Below are 16,270 nucleotides of genomic sequence, written 5' to 3'. Positions count from 1 at the left end.
CAAAAGCAGTTCTAAGGGGGAAGTTTATAGCAATACAATCCCACCTTAAGAAACAGGAAACATTTCGAGTAAACAACCTGACCCTGTACCTAAAGCAATTAGAGAAAGAAGAATAAAAAGCCCCAAAGCTAGCAGAAGGAAAGAAATCATAAAGATCAGATCAGAAATAAATGAAAAAGAAATGAAGGAAACGATAGCAAAGATCAATAAAACTAAAAGCTAGTTCTTTGAGAAGATAAACAAAATTGACAAACCATTAGCCAGACTCATCAAGAAAAAAAGGGAGAAGACTCAAATCAATAGAATTAGAAATGAAAAAGGAGAAGTAACAACTGACACTGCAGAAATACAAAAGATCATGAGAGATTACTACAAGCAACTCTATGCCAATAAAATGGACAACCTGGAAGAAATGGACAAATTCTTAGAAATGCACAACCTGCCAAGACTGAATCAGGAAGAAATAGAAAATATGAATAGACCAACCACAAGCACTGAAATTGAAACTGTGATTAAAAATCTTCCAATAAACAAAAGCCCAGGACCAGATGGCTTCACAGGCGAATTCTATCAAACATTTAGAGAAGAGCTAACACCCATCCTTCTCAAACTCTTCCAAACAATTTCAGAGGAAGGAGCACTCCCAAACTCATTCTATGAGGCCAGCATCACCTTGATACCAAAACCAGTCAAGGATGTCACACAGAAAGAAAACTACAGGCCAATATCACTGATGAACATAGACGCAAAAATCCTCAACAAAATACTAGCAAACAGAATCCAACGGCACATTAAAAGGATCATACACCATGATCGAGTGGGGTTTATTCCAGGAATGCAAGGATTCTTCAATATACGCAAATCAATCAATGTGATACACCATATTAACAAATTGAAAGAGAAAAAACATATGATCATCTCAATAGATGCAGAGAAAGCTTTTGACAAAATTCAACACCCATTTATGATAAAAACCCTGCAGAAAGTAGGCATAGAGGGAACTTTCCTCAACATAATAAAGACCATATATGACAAACCCACAGCTAACATCGTCCTCAATGGTGAAAAACTGAAACCATTTCCACTAAGATCAGGAACAAGACAAGGCTGCCCACTCTCACCACTCTTATTCAACCTAGTTTTGGAAGTTTTAGCCACAGCAATCAGAGAAGAAAAGGAAATAAAAGGAATCCAAAATGGAAAAGAAGAAGTAAAGCTGTCACTGTTTGCAGATGACATGATACTATACATAGAGAATCCTAAAGATGCTACCAGAAAACTACTAGAGCTAATCAATGAATTTGGTAAAGTAGCAGGAAACAAAATTAATGCACAGAAATCTCTGGGACTCCTGTACACTAATGATGAAAAATCTGAAAGTGAACTCAAGGAAACTCTCCCATTTACCTTTGCAACAAAAAGAATAAAATATCTAGGAATAAACCTACCTAAGGAGACAAAAGACCTGTATGCAGAAAATTATAAGACACTGATGAAAGAAATTAAAGATGATACAAATAGATGGAGAGATATACCATGCTCCTGGATTGGAAGAATCAATATTGTGAAAATGACTCTACTACCCAAAGCAATCTACAGATTCAATGCAATCCCTATCAAACTACCACTGGCATTTTTCACAGAACTAGAAAAAAAAATTTCAAAATTTGTTTGGAAAAACAAAAGACCCCGAATAGCCAAAGCAATCTTGAGAACAAAAAACGGAGCTGGAGGAATCAGGCTCCCTGACTTCAGACTATACTACAAAGCTACAGTAATCAAGACAGTGTGGTACTGGCACAAAAACAGAAAGATAGATCAATGGAACAGGATAGAAAGCCCAGAGATAAACCCACGCACAAATGGTCAACTTATCTTTGATAAAGGAGGCAGGAAAGTACAGTGGAAAAAGGACAGCCTCTTCAATAAGTGGTGCTGAGAAAACTGGACAGGGACATGTAAAAGTATGAGATTAGATCACTCCCTAACACCATACACAAAAATTAGCTCAAAATGGATTAAAGACCTAAATGTAAGGCCAGAAACTATCAAACTCTTAGAGGAAAACATAGGCAGAACACTCTATGACATAAATCACAGCAAGATCCTTTTGGACCCACCTCCTAGAGAAATGGAAATAAAAACAAAGATAAACAAATGGGACCTAAGGAAACTTCAAAGGTTTTGCCCAGCAAAGGATACCATAAACAAGACCAAAAGACAACCCTCAGAATGGGAGAAAATATTTGCCAATGAAGCAACGGACAAAGGATTAATCTCCAAAATTTATAAACAGCTCATGCAGCTCAATAGCAACAAAACAAACAACCCAATCCAAAAATGGGCAGAAGACTTAAATAGGCATTTCTCCAAAGAAGATATACAGACTGCCAACAAACACATGAAAGAATGCTCAACATCATTAATCATTAGAGAAATGCAAATCAAAACTACAATGAGATATCATCTCACACCGGTCAGAATGGCCATCATCAAGAAATCTAGAAACAATAAATGCTGGAGAGGGTGTGGAGAAAAGGGAACACTCTTGCACTGCTGGTGGGAATGTGAATTGGTACAGCCACTATGGAGAACAGTATGGAGGTTCCTTAAAAAACTACAAATAGAACTACCATATGACCTAGCAATGCCACTACTAGGCATATACCCTGAGAAAACCATAATTCAAAAAGAGACATGTACCAAAATGTTCATTGCAGCTCTATTCACAATAGCCCGGAGATGGAAACAACCTAAGTGTCCATCATCGGATGAATGGATAAAGAAGATGTGGCACATATATACAATGGAATATTACTCAGCCATAAAAAGAAACGAAACTGAGCTACTTGTAATGAGGTGGATAGACCTAGAGTCTGTCATACAGAGTGAAGTAAGTCAGAAAGAGAAAGACAAATACTGTATGCTAACACATATATATGGAATTTTTTTTAAAAAGTCATGAAGAGCCTGGGGGTAAAACGGGAATAAAGACACAGACCTACTTTAGAATGGACTTGAGGATATGGGGAGGGGGAAGGGTAAGCTGTGACAAAGCAAAAGAGAGGCATGGACATATATACACTACCAAATGTAAGGTATATAGATAGTGGGAAGCAGCCGCAGAGCAGAGGGAGATCTGCTCGGTGCTTTGTGACCGCCTGGAGGGGTGGGATGGGGAGGGTGGGAGGGAGGGAGATGCATGAGGGAAGGGATGTGGGAACAGATGTGTATGTATGACTGATTCACTTTGTTATAAAGCAGAAACTAATAAAAAAAATTAAAAAAAGAAAAGAAAAGAAAAGAAAAAGAAAAATGGGGGAAATTTGTTCCTGGGAATCCTGCAGTAGGTAAGAGAATAAAGATTGATTATCACCCCCCCAAAATAAAAAACAAAGAAGAAGTTAAAGTAGGTAAGAGGAATTTTTCATTATAAAATTGTTACTATAGAAGAATGAAGTTGAACCTTTACCTAAAACCATATACAAAAATTAACTCAAAGTGGGTTAAAAACTTAAACTTAAGAGTTTCAGTTTTGCAAGATGAGAACGTTCTAGAGATCTGTTGTACAACAATGTGAATATATATAACACTGTTGAACTGTACACTAAAAGTGGTTAAGGTGGTAAATTCTATTAAAAAAATTTAAGTGTTGTAGCTAAGAAAAAAGGACATTAAAGTGGATTCAAGTTCTCACAATCATGAGTTAAGTGCTGATTTGAAATACATTTCTCATTTTCTTCCACATCTTGTTTCGTGTAGACATTCTGGGCAGCCACAAAAAGTAAAAGAATTTTTCTATACCAAAAATGGCCAGAATTTGAGAAATAAGAGTGAAAATGGCTTTAGTTGGTAGACCCCTTAACTCACTTTTTAATACTCTGCTGAGAGACTAAAGTCTGTTCTAGGGAAGAGCAGTAGAAGACACTGACAAAAATACACATTTGTATACCTTCTCTTCAAATAGTTGGTATGAAACTGGACAAGTAACCTATTTATTTGTTACTACATTTAAAATTTTTAAATGGTATAGCTTTATTCTCATAACTTTCATTTGGACTATTATGTCTAAGTCACCATAAAATTAAAACCTTGTGAATACAATTAAATTTGAGTTAGTGGTCTTGAGTTCCAAATTTCCTACTTTTGGCATCCAGATACTAACAAGAAATATCAACAGCAATCTCCAAAAAAGTCAATTTGTTCATCAAGTTGTGTGTACTAACTTGTCTCAACAAATATTTGAAGTCTTTTTTTTCTTCAGCCAAATTTTAAAGACTGGCACTTAGTTTGAATTTTTAAAAGATTTTTTAAAGCTCTCCCAAAGTTTGCTTATGTGACCTTAAATAGTTTTCTTTTAGACACTTTTTGCTTCCCAAGCAGGCAGTAACTGCTTAGACTTTGCACCTAGGAATGATATAGAGTGGCAGCCAGACATATCATGCCTGTGTCTACTGAACCAGAGACGTAAAACCATTATATTGATCACTTGGACAAAAAAAAAATCCACACTTCTTTGTGATCATGTGTTTCCTGAAAATGTCAATTAGGAATCATAAATATTTGCAATTAGGAAGCCCTTAGTGATCTTAAAGATTGATTTTCCTTCATTTTATTTTAGAATTGTACATTGAGGCCAGAAAGTTTAAGTGGTATGTACCAAATCCCATGACATGTCCATGGCAGTCAGCACTTAAAATAAGCCCCTTGACTCCACAATCACTCCACAGACCCTGCATTGGGTGTCTGAATTTCATAGATGATACTTCTGTTTTCCCCTTCTCCTCCCCCCATTCCTCTTTCTCGTCTTCTTCTTCTTCTTCTTTTTTTTTTTTTTTTTTTTCTTTTCGGTACGTGGGCCTCTCACTGTTGTGGCCTCTCCTGTTGCGGAGCACAGGCTCCGGACGCGCAGGCTCAGCGGCCATGGCTCACGGGCCCAGCCGCTCCGCGGCATGTGGGATCTTCCTGGACCGGGGCACGAACCCGTGTCCCCTGCATCGGCAGGCGGACTCTCAACTTCTTCTTCTTCTTAAATTTTGTACTTTACCCTGTGTATGGAGACAGAGCTTCAGCTCTGGTTTAACTCATTGAAATGACTTTTTGTAGCTGTTCAAAAAGAATAAATCTTCTATTTGTTTTAATAGTCAGGTTTATTCCTTGCATTCTCACTGAAGCAGCCACTACTCTCCTTTCTTTCTTTGACCCAATAAAAAGATAGTAAAACCAAGCCAAATATTTTTAATACCTTCCCTTCCCAAAAGTACACATATGTACACACACACACACACACACACACACACACAAAACACTCACACTGGGGCAACAAAACCAATCACTGGAAGGCAATACAATAAAGGAGATAGAGAGAGTCTTCTGAGAAAGCTAGTAAAAGTCTTATTTCATCACCAAGTTCACACTCCTGAACTCTGGTTGATCTTGCCCTGAAATCCTCCTGTTACCATTCCTTAGTGCCCCAGCTCTGACTGGACATTGGATATGGAGCAGGAATCTGTCCATTAAGGACACTGTACCTGTAATCAAACACTAAGCCAATATTATCTCAGAGTGTACATAGGGTATCATTTTCTTGCTCTTCTTAAGTATTCATAGCTAAATGATTTATGGGCACACAAATGGATATAATGTCCCATAATATATAACAGGACTAATATTTAATGTGTTTCTTTTTTACTTTGTTTGAATAAAATCTCCCAAAATACTTTTAGCAAATGATCATTAATTACATGCATTGTCAAATGCTCCCGGGTTCTAATAAGCAGGCCTCAGAATTTACAGTCCCCAGCTCTCTGCTAGAGGCCATAAATCCGATGTGGGTGACAGTACTCAATAAAGTGGCACCATCACCGGAACAGAAGCCTCAAATGATTCACATTTGGATACACCATGAATTTTTTTGTCTTTCCAGTGCCTATAACCCAAGCAGAAAATATCCTTTCCAGGATGTTATTTCAAGGAACTTCCCAAATTATCTGAGTTGTTTTTTTTTTTTTAATAGGACTTTATGGCCCACAAGGGCTAAATATGGCTATAAGCCTGTGGATTTTATCAACTGCATCTTTGGGATAGATGGACTGCCTGGGACAGAAATGAAAACCACAGTGGTTTTTGGGGGAATATTTATCAACAAATATATTTTCCAAAAAAATAAAGATTTTAAAGGGAAAATGTTTAAATAGAGTTGTGACTTCATAGTTAATTTACTTAATCTTCAATGTCTTTGCCAATCCATTATGCACTTGGGATGTCAGAGGGGATCTACAAATTACCAAGTTGTTTGAAGTTTGCTGCTTTCTGAAGTGGCTTTGGTCATTTATTTTCATAGAAATGTTATTTCTTCAACTTACAAGGTATGTAATAGCAAGGTCTTTTGAGACAGCTGTCTGAAAAGAAAATGATTAGCCATGTTTCTGAAGAAAGATGACTTGTTCTTTGTATGAAGTCCTCCAAGGAACATTTAGCATTTTAAGAACATGAAAAAAACAAAGTTCAATGTTCAATGTCTGTAAGAGATGTCCAGGCAAAAAGAGAGAAATGCAGAGAAAAGAAATGGAAGGATGCACTGTTTTGATCTGAGGTAAGGAAGAAAAAATGCAGTTTACTTAGTCTGGAATTGTTTTTTATCTGAAGGTCTCCAAATACTTTAGATTAAAAAAGAGAGATGGAAGAAGGTGTTATTGTCTCATTATTTGAATATCAGACTGAGGATTAAAGAAGTATTTGGACCTTCAATTTAAGCTAGAATTAAAGATTGGGTGTAGCAATCTAGATACTAGGGTAAGTGATGAATCATATCAAGATTTTTTTCCTTCTGGAAAATCTGTCCTATAGAGGTTTAAAGTATCCAACTAAGAACAGGAAAAGTCCTATACTCCCCTGCGTTTTAAATGTTGGGAAAACGCAGAACAGAAATTAACAGGTGAACATTACCTAGAGATTTCATCTAGAAGATACACATCTAGTCAACCTCCAGATCCAAACTAACACACAATGTAACACAGCCACAAAAAAAGGGAAACACATGCAATGCAGCAAAAGGGGGGAAAAAGGGGGAAATTCCACCTGTCCAAAAACTTTAAAGAAAATGAATGCAATAAAGAGTAAGAGAAACAAATTTAAGAATCCTAGATCCAAATATCACAATTTGCAGCTGGGGAAACGGCACTCGTTGGGTATGGAACACAGGTTTCTTGATTCTCTGGCCATTATACAAAGCTAAACGTTCGTTAAGCTACACCTTTGTAAAGCTACATTGTACTGCAAACCAGAAATAATCTTGGCCCTTATGTCAAGACTGCCGACCTTTGGCTAGAACCCAGCCTTCCAGCTTCTCTTTCCTGAACAACAGGCCTTTCCTGGTTTCGTTCAGATATAGTTTTCTATGCTGGTATCAACTCCATCCTTAAAGAAGAGACTCTTACCCCTGAAACTGAAGAAGCCCATCTAACCGACAAGATACAGTTTATGCATATTTGCTGCAAAGACATGAAAAAACCTCCCCATTGTGACAAAGACAGGCTATTCCTCCCACCCCAGGAAAGCAGTCTGCTCTGGTTTCCAGGACAGACAAACCTCTTTCTTGCAGCAGGCAAGGCTGTATTACCGTGGCCTCATCTTCAAGTCATTTGTCATTATCTGCTACTCCCTTTCTGTTTTTCTTACTAGAGATCAAAATAAGTCATTCTCTCATTCTTTGAAATTCCATCTATTGTTCAGCCTTCTCTGGGCCCATTCAGGACAGCTTTGGTATCTTTTAAGGAACCTGCTTTTAGAGTCTGTCTCTGCTAATCTGTCTGCATCACTGTCTTAACATTTTGCTTGGTTTCAGAGGGATTGTGTTAAAGTTATTTGGTACAGTAAGTCTTAAGGCACTGCCACCATTGTTTTTCAAAAAAACATTTTTTTTTCTGAGCTCTTTGAAGGTAGAAGCTATTTATTTGGGTTTGAGGTTGTACTTTTAGAATGGGAAGAGGGGTTATGGGGGTCAGATGTCCCCATTAAGGAAGGAATTGCAACATTAAGAGCACCAGGGTAGAATTTATTATTTTTTGAGTGATTCACCTTTCAGGAAGGAAATATTTGCCTCTCCCCAGCAGAGAGAAATTGTTTCACAATGTTGACAATTGAAACTAAGGTAGAGAAACAAGATTAAAACTAGACATCTCTGAATTTAGATATCTCAAGTAGATTTTTTTCTTTTGATTCATACATTAACGATCAAGAGGTATATTGGGGCATGAGATGGGTCATAAATAACTTCTACAGAACAGAGGATAACCAATTGTGAAGGTGAGGAAGGTACTTTAAAATCAGGGTTTTCTCTACCTTACCTGTGAAGCAAAAAAAAGCCCTTTTGGTATAAACTTCAAATAGTGATATCTGCCTGCAAAACCTGAAAATGTCAATTTGTTTAGAAGGATAAGATCAGAGCAATAATTCAGCCCCTATCATGTGCTCCCCTAAAGTAGGGACTCACTAACAGGAGCATCTCAATATTTTGGCAAGTAGTCACATCTGGCAATTGCATTAAACTATGAGTTTTTCATTTGAAAATGAATCCAGATGTTTCAGGAGAATTTGTATTGGATCTGAAAGAATCTGGATTTTTTTGGCAAAGTGCTATTTTGTAGACTGCTATCAGACCCTTGAGCTCCATCTACATGAAAGGGTTCAGATTTTGTTTCTATGTGATTTAAACACATTGGCAAGGCAAAATGCTTTTGCAATGTATGTGCTCCATCCTGATGGGTCTGGAGACTGTTGCTCTGATGGCTCCTACAGGCCACCCATTAAAAAAAAGGGACCATCCCTAGAGTGAATGCCAAGTGTAAACTTTTACTACTTTATTAGATACTATGTCCTCACAAAAACTGGCTCTACCCCACTGAACTAAACCAAAAGACACTTAGATGAATCAGAAAGACCCAAGAAAGTGTTCTATTACATCCCACTTTTCATCTTGGGAACAGATTATACTACAATGACTCTAACCAATAAAATATCCAGTACTTTAAAAGCTCCCTAGTAAAGCAGATTATATAATCATTATTGTTAATCCAATCTAATTCTTACAAACCCTCAATGAAAAGGAAATTGGGTTTATTTGGAGTTACTGAGTATTAACAACCCACCCTCCCTATACTATGGTTTCTGGCTTATTCCAGGAAACAAGGGAAGTACTTACGCTGCTCACACTTTATCTTTCCTAACCTTTAGGCCCAGGTGATCCTACAGCCCAAGACATATGGGTAGAGAAGCTGGTTCTGGGTTAATCTGATCTCATTGCCAGCCTGACTTCCATTCTACTTTTGATGGATCCAAATTAGACTCCCAGTTACAAGGTGTGTGGCTTTGGGCAAATCATATAATCAATCATTGTTTCTTCATCTGGAAATGGTGATTATAATAGTGCATGCTCAATGGATTGTTTTTGGAAGCAAATGAGATTATTTATGTAAAGTTCTTACCATGGTAAGTGTTCCAAAATTGCTGCCTGTAATTATGTGTGTGCTTAAAACTACCCTCACTTACTTTACCTTCCACTTCTGATACCTTTCACTCAGAGCTTTAGACTCTTGACCACAAAACAGATTCCCTATAAAGCCATTTCAGAATAAGTGATGCAGTCCCGGAATTAAGTCATGGGAAACTTGACATGACCCTGTACCCAACCACCTGGGGTTAACTTTTTACATTCCGTATATCTCCCTTAGTTCTCAGAACAAATCTATAACGTGAACACGCACACCCACAGACTTGCAGGCAGCTGTACTTTAAATTAGACTGCGGATTGCTCAGAAGACTTTCGGGCCTATAGATCACTTTGAGAAACTCAAAGGAAAGCTCATGAGATTCAGCTCTACAAAGATGGGCATGATGGTCACGGCTGCAACCGGACATATTTGAAACATTAAGGGTTTTGGATGTGAACTGAATCAATTTTCTCTCTAATTGTATAATGCTATAAAGGAGCAAAGTCTGTTACTATCTTCTGCACTATATTATCAGAGCCATATATCTTAGAAATAATAAAATAAAACTCCCCATTACCAATAGCAATAATTTAGGACCCGTCCAATGTTCCCTATAGATAATGCATCTGGTTTAAAATCACCTTAAGAAATAGCTGATGGCTGCTTCAACCCTGTCAGACGAGTCTAATTTTCTTTTATGACAGTGTCAGGCTTGTTATAATGCAGGAAAGTAATCTGTGTAATATAGATGCTTGATGCCTACACGTATTACATGATCAGCAAATTTAGCGTGAAAAAATAGTATCTCGAGTGGGTGCAGAAACAGCAGAAGGTAATTAGAATGCAGCTATCACGAAGAGGAACTAAGAAGAGAGAATTTACAATGTCCTAGGGCCGGAGCAGCCTCTGTTTCAGTGGGGGGAGTGGAAGTACATATATCAACAGGTACTGGAGAGTTCATTAAACATTCAAATATCTGCGCCCCAGTCCTCGACCCACTGAATCAAATGTCCCTAAGTGATTCTTATGCATACTCAAAATTGGGAATTACTACTATCGGGCTTTATTCCCTAGTGAGAAAAGTCTAAGAAATAGGGGATTTTAGCGTGTGCTGAGTTTAAACTAGAATGTACTTTACCTTTTCATCAAGGGAGGAAGACATGGGAGACACCAAGGTTCTTCCAGAACACGAGGGAGCCACCTCCTGCCCATCTCTGCCCCTCTGCAACCTCATCCTCTGAGGCTTGCCAGGCTCTGAGTTAGTGTGAGGAACAGGATTTTCAGGTATAATTTCAAGGCAGTGTAAAGTGATGGGAGAAGCTTTGGGCTCAGAGACACGGAGTCAGTGTGGAAGTTCCCATTCTTCTGTGTGGCCTTGGATAACTGACTGACTTATGAGCTTCAGTTTTCTCACTGATAATATATAAATAATCATAATGATTCTTTTTTAAAAAATATATTTTATTGAAGTATAGTTGATTTACAATGTTGTGTTAGAATTTCTACTGTACAGCAAAGTGATTCAGTTATACATATATATATATATTCTTTTTCATATTCTTTTCCATTATGGTTTATCACAGGATACTGAATACAGTTCCTTGTGCTATACAGTAGGACCTTGCTGTTTGTCCATTCTATATGTAATAGTTCGCATCTGCTAATCCCAGACTCCCAATCCATCCCCCCCACCCCCCTTGGCACATATAGGTTCTTTCATTGTTTTATGTTCAGTTCACATCCAAAACCTTTAGTGTTTCAAATGTGTCTGGTTGCAGCCTTCACCATCATGCTTATCTTTGTAGAGTTGATTCTCATGAGCTTTCCTTTGAGTTTCTCAAAGTGACCTGTAGGCTCAAAAGTATTCTGGGCCACATGCAATCTAATCTAAAGTACAGCTCCCTGCAAGTCTGTATGAATACCTAATTTGTGTGTGTGTGTTTGTGTTTGTGTGTGTGTTAATATATTATAAAGCAATAAACAAACAAACAAACATTAAATTGTAACCACAAAAAATATCTGGGAAAGTTTTCTGAGACTGTTTCTTATGAGAAATATAAATGGAATGCCTACATAATATAACACATAATGACATATATATATATATATATGTGTGTGTGAGATATATAGATATAGATTAAGATGTAGATATAGATACAGCTATAGCTATAGATATAGATATGCAGGTAGATGTTTAACTAGCTCTTTGGGGGGAAAAGCACTGGTTTGTAATGTTTGCCAATTTCCATGGTGTAAGTATTCCCACAAAGGCTGATTTAAATCTACCCATGTGACTGGATACACACAATCTGCTTTCCTGAGCTGGCAGGCTCTAACACATACGTGCTATATCTACTTCTCTCAATTTTTCTTTGTCAAAGAGAAGGTTTTAGCTGACCTCAAAGGTGTTTCAACATTTAACATTATGCTTTCTCTATTTACATACATACACTATAATTAATTGATATAGCCTGAGTAGGAAAGTAGGTGGTCCACAGTGACTTTAATCCTACTGAACATAAAAAGTTTATCAAAACAGAGATTTAAAGGCCACCACACCAATTTAGGGCTTTGGAATCCACTGCTTCTCCTAAGGTTTCTCATCTCATGTGCCTGAAGAAATGGATTACCTACTGGCATATTTATCATTGCAATCACTTATTCCCATAGGATCTGCATATTTTTACATAATTTTTTTCTTCAAAATGGTTTCCTTTGTTTCAGATGTTAAAATAAGACATTTTATTCCATGCCCCATCAAAAAGAAAAGGGGGAAAAAAGTTAATTGTACCTGAACTGAAGTGTAACTATGGCCTTATTAAAGAGGTGTAGTTATAGGCTATTGATCGCAGCACACAGGAAAAGCTTGTCATGTAAAGTCAAGGGGTTAATGTAATTACAAGAATGGGCAGCAGGATCAGCTGTAGCCAGAAGTGGCAAATAACTAAAAGCTACTTTAGAGACACATACTGTTGTCAAAGCATAAATAATTCATCCTAGCATTCGAGAAGAAATTACTCCTCTCTTCCAGCGTATTATTCAGCCATTAAAATCTTGTCTTCTAAAGACTTTTGATGTAGTCATATTTTCAGTTCTAAGTCATTCCGAGGCCTGCCGTCTTCATTAGGCCTCATACTGTGTAGTTTTCAAAGTATTAGAGGGGATGTGAAATAGATCCACGATTTGTTTAATAACCACAGCGCAGTTCAGATAAGAGGGAAGAAGCTGGGAGGATTTAGGCTGCACCTAGTAGCTAAGTAGGGATGACGATGAAGCAACGTGGGGTAGAATCCTTAATTCTTGAGCTGGACCATGTTCCATTCATTCTAGTTCCTGGCTGGAACCAAATCCTTGCTGATTCAATGCCTAAAACATTTCTCTAGTGCCGAAGAAGTAGAAGAGGCATGAGAAGTAACAGTGGGTCCTACACCCTTCTTGTAAGTATTCACACATCAACTTCTCACTTACTCTGATAAAAGTACTCTGGTAATGTGGTTTGGAAATTGAATCTGCTTTTTTGTGTGTGCTTGTGATTGTTTTTCTTTCAATCTGTGTGATTAGAAACAAAGTTTTGCACCTCTATGGCCATTTGATACCTGCCGGCCTCTCAGAATCAATAGCCGACTACCATCTATCTCTATAGTGATTACAACTGTTATTTCTACCTGTGTGCTCAGCATGTAAAAGATGGTACATAAAACTAACAGAAGAATGAATATAAACCTGAAATCATAGAACCAAAATTGACCTTAGAGAGACCAGTGTTAGTTTCACCCCCTAATCCATTCTCTACCTTTCTCTGCCCTGCCCTGGGCCCCAGGAGTATGAGGCCTGGATCCTTGACCTTCTGGCTCCTATTTGAGCATGAGCCAGTGAGAGACCCTGCAGATCAAAGAACAGGAAGAGAAAGGTGGGAATATTTTTTCACTGCTTGCTCCCTCCCTGCTGGGGTTGGGATGTGGAGGTGGCCGTGGTCTCTATAGCTTCTTTTCAGTGACACTTTTTTCACATCTCTGATCCCTTTCAGGTTTGGTAGCAATTTTGTCATCCCTTGCTCCCATAGACCATGAAGAGTATACCACCACTAAAAGTCTTGGGGTGTTTCAGCATCACTGGTTGGCTCTTTATCAATAGTACTTTTATTGAAGTCTTCAAATATTCCAGCTTAATGTGCTGTACATTTTCTTCAAGGGGCAAGAGGACATCTCCTTCTTAGTAGATTTCCTAGAAGAAATCCCTTCTCTACAGTTCTTAAGGCATCATAACAGTGGCTAAAACCATGATAAAAAGACTTAGAGAAAGTCATGTCAAAATAAGACTCTGAAGCACTCAGCATCAGACGCTGAGAAAATGTCTTTTGGATATTCTAGGTCATACTACCAAACACTTGGTTATCCTCTAACCACTCCTGACATCAGACCAACTCCCTCCCCACCCATATGAGAGCTAGACCTTGCCTCTGCTTAAATGCCAAGAAGCCTAATCTCCCCACCAGGGGAAATAACTGCATATCCCACCACTGGGTGAGCCCCACTAATGAGACCCAACTCACTGCATATTTCAACTCCTTGTATATGACTCATTGTGCACACTGAATACTGTTTATTTCCACCATTAAGGGGTTTCTTTCTGCTTTTAAACTAAAACTATGTTCCTCTGGATTGTTTCTGACTTAAATTTGTAATGAAATAATATAATCTTTATTATAAGGAAGGAATATAAATTATTTATTTAAAATGGCTGAGACATTCCCATCCATAGAACTTACAAGTAGGGGTGTCCTGGGCAGTAAAGACTACAGCAGTAATGCTGAGGTTCACGTCAAACTCTGCCTAGCTACTCTCCATAGCACTAGCCAGTATTTCTACTTAGTATTGGCACATAGAAGTCATCCTTGATTTCATTTTTTCTCACCCCCATGCCAGATCCATAAGCCTATTATACCATTTTCACCTCAAAAATATATCCTAAATCTCTTTCTATTTCTGTCCTCCTTAATATCTGATGAAACCTACCATCCTCTCTCACTGGGATTAATATTAATGTAATAACCTCACTTCCTCAATTCTTGCCTCCCACTAATCCCCTTTGTACATAGAGTAGCTAGTGTGACATTTCTAAAATATGCATCAGATTACATCATCCTTCCCCATTAAACCCTCCAATGGCTCCCATGATCTACAAGAATTCTATGTAAACTTGCAGTTTCCTTTCCTTGTTCCCCGACTCATGACATGCTAGTCTTGCCAGCCTTCTTTCTAAACCTCAAATGCAGTCCCTTCCCCCCTTACAGTCTTTTTGTCCTTCTGCCCAGAACAATCAGCCCACAGTTTTACTAGGATGCCTATGTCTTATGCAGATCTCGACTCAGATGCCACCCCCTTAGGGAGACCTTTGTGACCACACTCTAGTGCCCCACCTTTGAGCTGTGTTCCATCACATCGTACTATGTGATTTTCTGCCAATATTTATCACTGTCTGAAATATATCATTTGTTTATTTATACTGTTTTCACCTTGAGAATGTGAGCTCTGTGAGATCAGGAATCGTGTCTGTATTGTTTATTCCTTTCTCTGAAGTCCCTAGAACGACACCGACCCATAGCAAGGACTCAAAAAGCTTTTGTTGAATTTGATTCCCCTGTCTACTGCAATGGAGTAGTGAGGCAAAATGGTGTGGCCTCATGGTTAGTTTTTTCCAAATAGTATCAATTTGCTCTTCACCTTGTGCTCACATTATTTTGTGTCCCTCCTAGAAAACACCAGCCAATCCTTAACCTGCTCTGTTCACAGGTAGAAAATTCTAGAACTTGTGCAACATAAGATTGTTCTCATTTTCAATGAATGTTTCACAAGGGATTTTTAAAGTGTTGATTCTTATGTATATGACTAACCTACTTGCCAAGTAAAGAACACAGAATTTAAAAATACAGAAATGGCACAAAATAAAGGAGAGGTAATGAAAACCAAAAAAATAAATAAATAAAACAACCGAGATGCCAGTATTTCCCAGGATGAGCAAATCCACCAGTCCAGTGCAGAGGAGCTATAAGAGTGCTGCCTCTGTCTGAAAACTTCAAAACCAAAGGTTACTGTGTAAGATAAGGCATCTTCTGAGCTTGCTCTCTACTCATACAAACTTTATCTCAGCAGCCAATGGGGGAAGTTTTCTCTGAATCAGAGATTATTTATTAGTCCTTGAGCAAGTTATGTAACCCGGCTGAGGCTCACTGCCCTTATCTGAAAATAAAAAGGGTGCTAATACTTGCCTCCCCTGTACAAGATTGAGGTGAGTCAGATGATCCAGTGTATGTATAAGTGCTTTGTGATGAATCAGTTGATGCATAAATGCTCACCATTGCAATCAGTGCTGCAATGAGAGAGAAAGAAAGGTGATTTACAGACACAAGTGGTAGAAAACTACACTGAGCATTACAAGGCATACAAAGAGTATTCCCCTAGTGCTGAACATATAGAGAGAAAACAGGGAAGAGAACATATCTTTGGGGAGGGGTAAGAGCTGGGAGAGCTTGGTCTAGAAGGTTTTCATAGAGAAGATGAGACTTGAACAAAGACCTGAGGAAGGACGGAGTCCTCATGTAGCATACAGAAAGAAGAAAGGATGATTTGAGGGAAGTAACCACTACCAGAGGTCAGAGATTTTTCAAAAAGTGAAGCAGAAACAGGTATAGGGAAGTGCCAGGCAGGTTTGTCTGACAGGAGGATAAAAGCTGGGGGTGTAACAAGAGATGACAAAAATGAAATTAGAGAGGGACCAAA

This window comes from Mesoplodon densirostris, chromosome 8 (genome assembly GCF_025265405.1).
Source record: "Mesoplodon densirostris isolate mMesDen1 chromosome 8, mMesDen1 primary haplotype, whole genome shotgun sequence".
Classification (NCBI taxonomy): domain Eukaryota; kingdom Metazoa; phylum Chordata; class Mammalia; order Artiodactyla; family Ziphiidae; genus Mesoplodon; species Mesoplodon densirostris.
The sequence above is the reverse complement of the archived record's forward strand: the minus strand, read 5'-3'. Positions refer to the sequence as shown.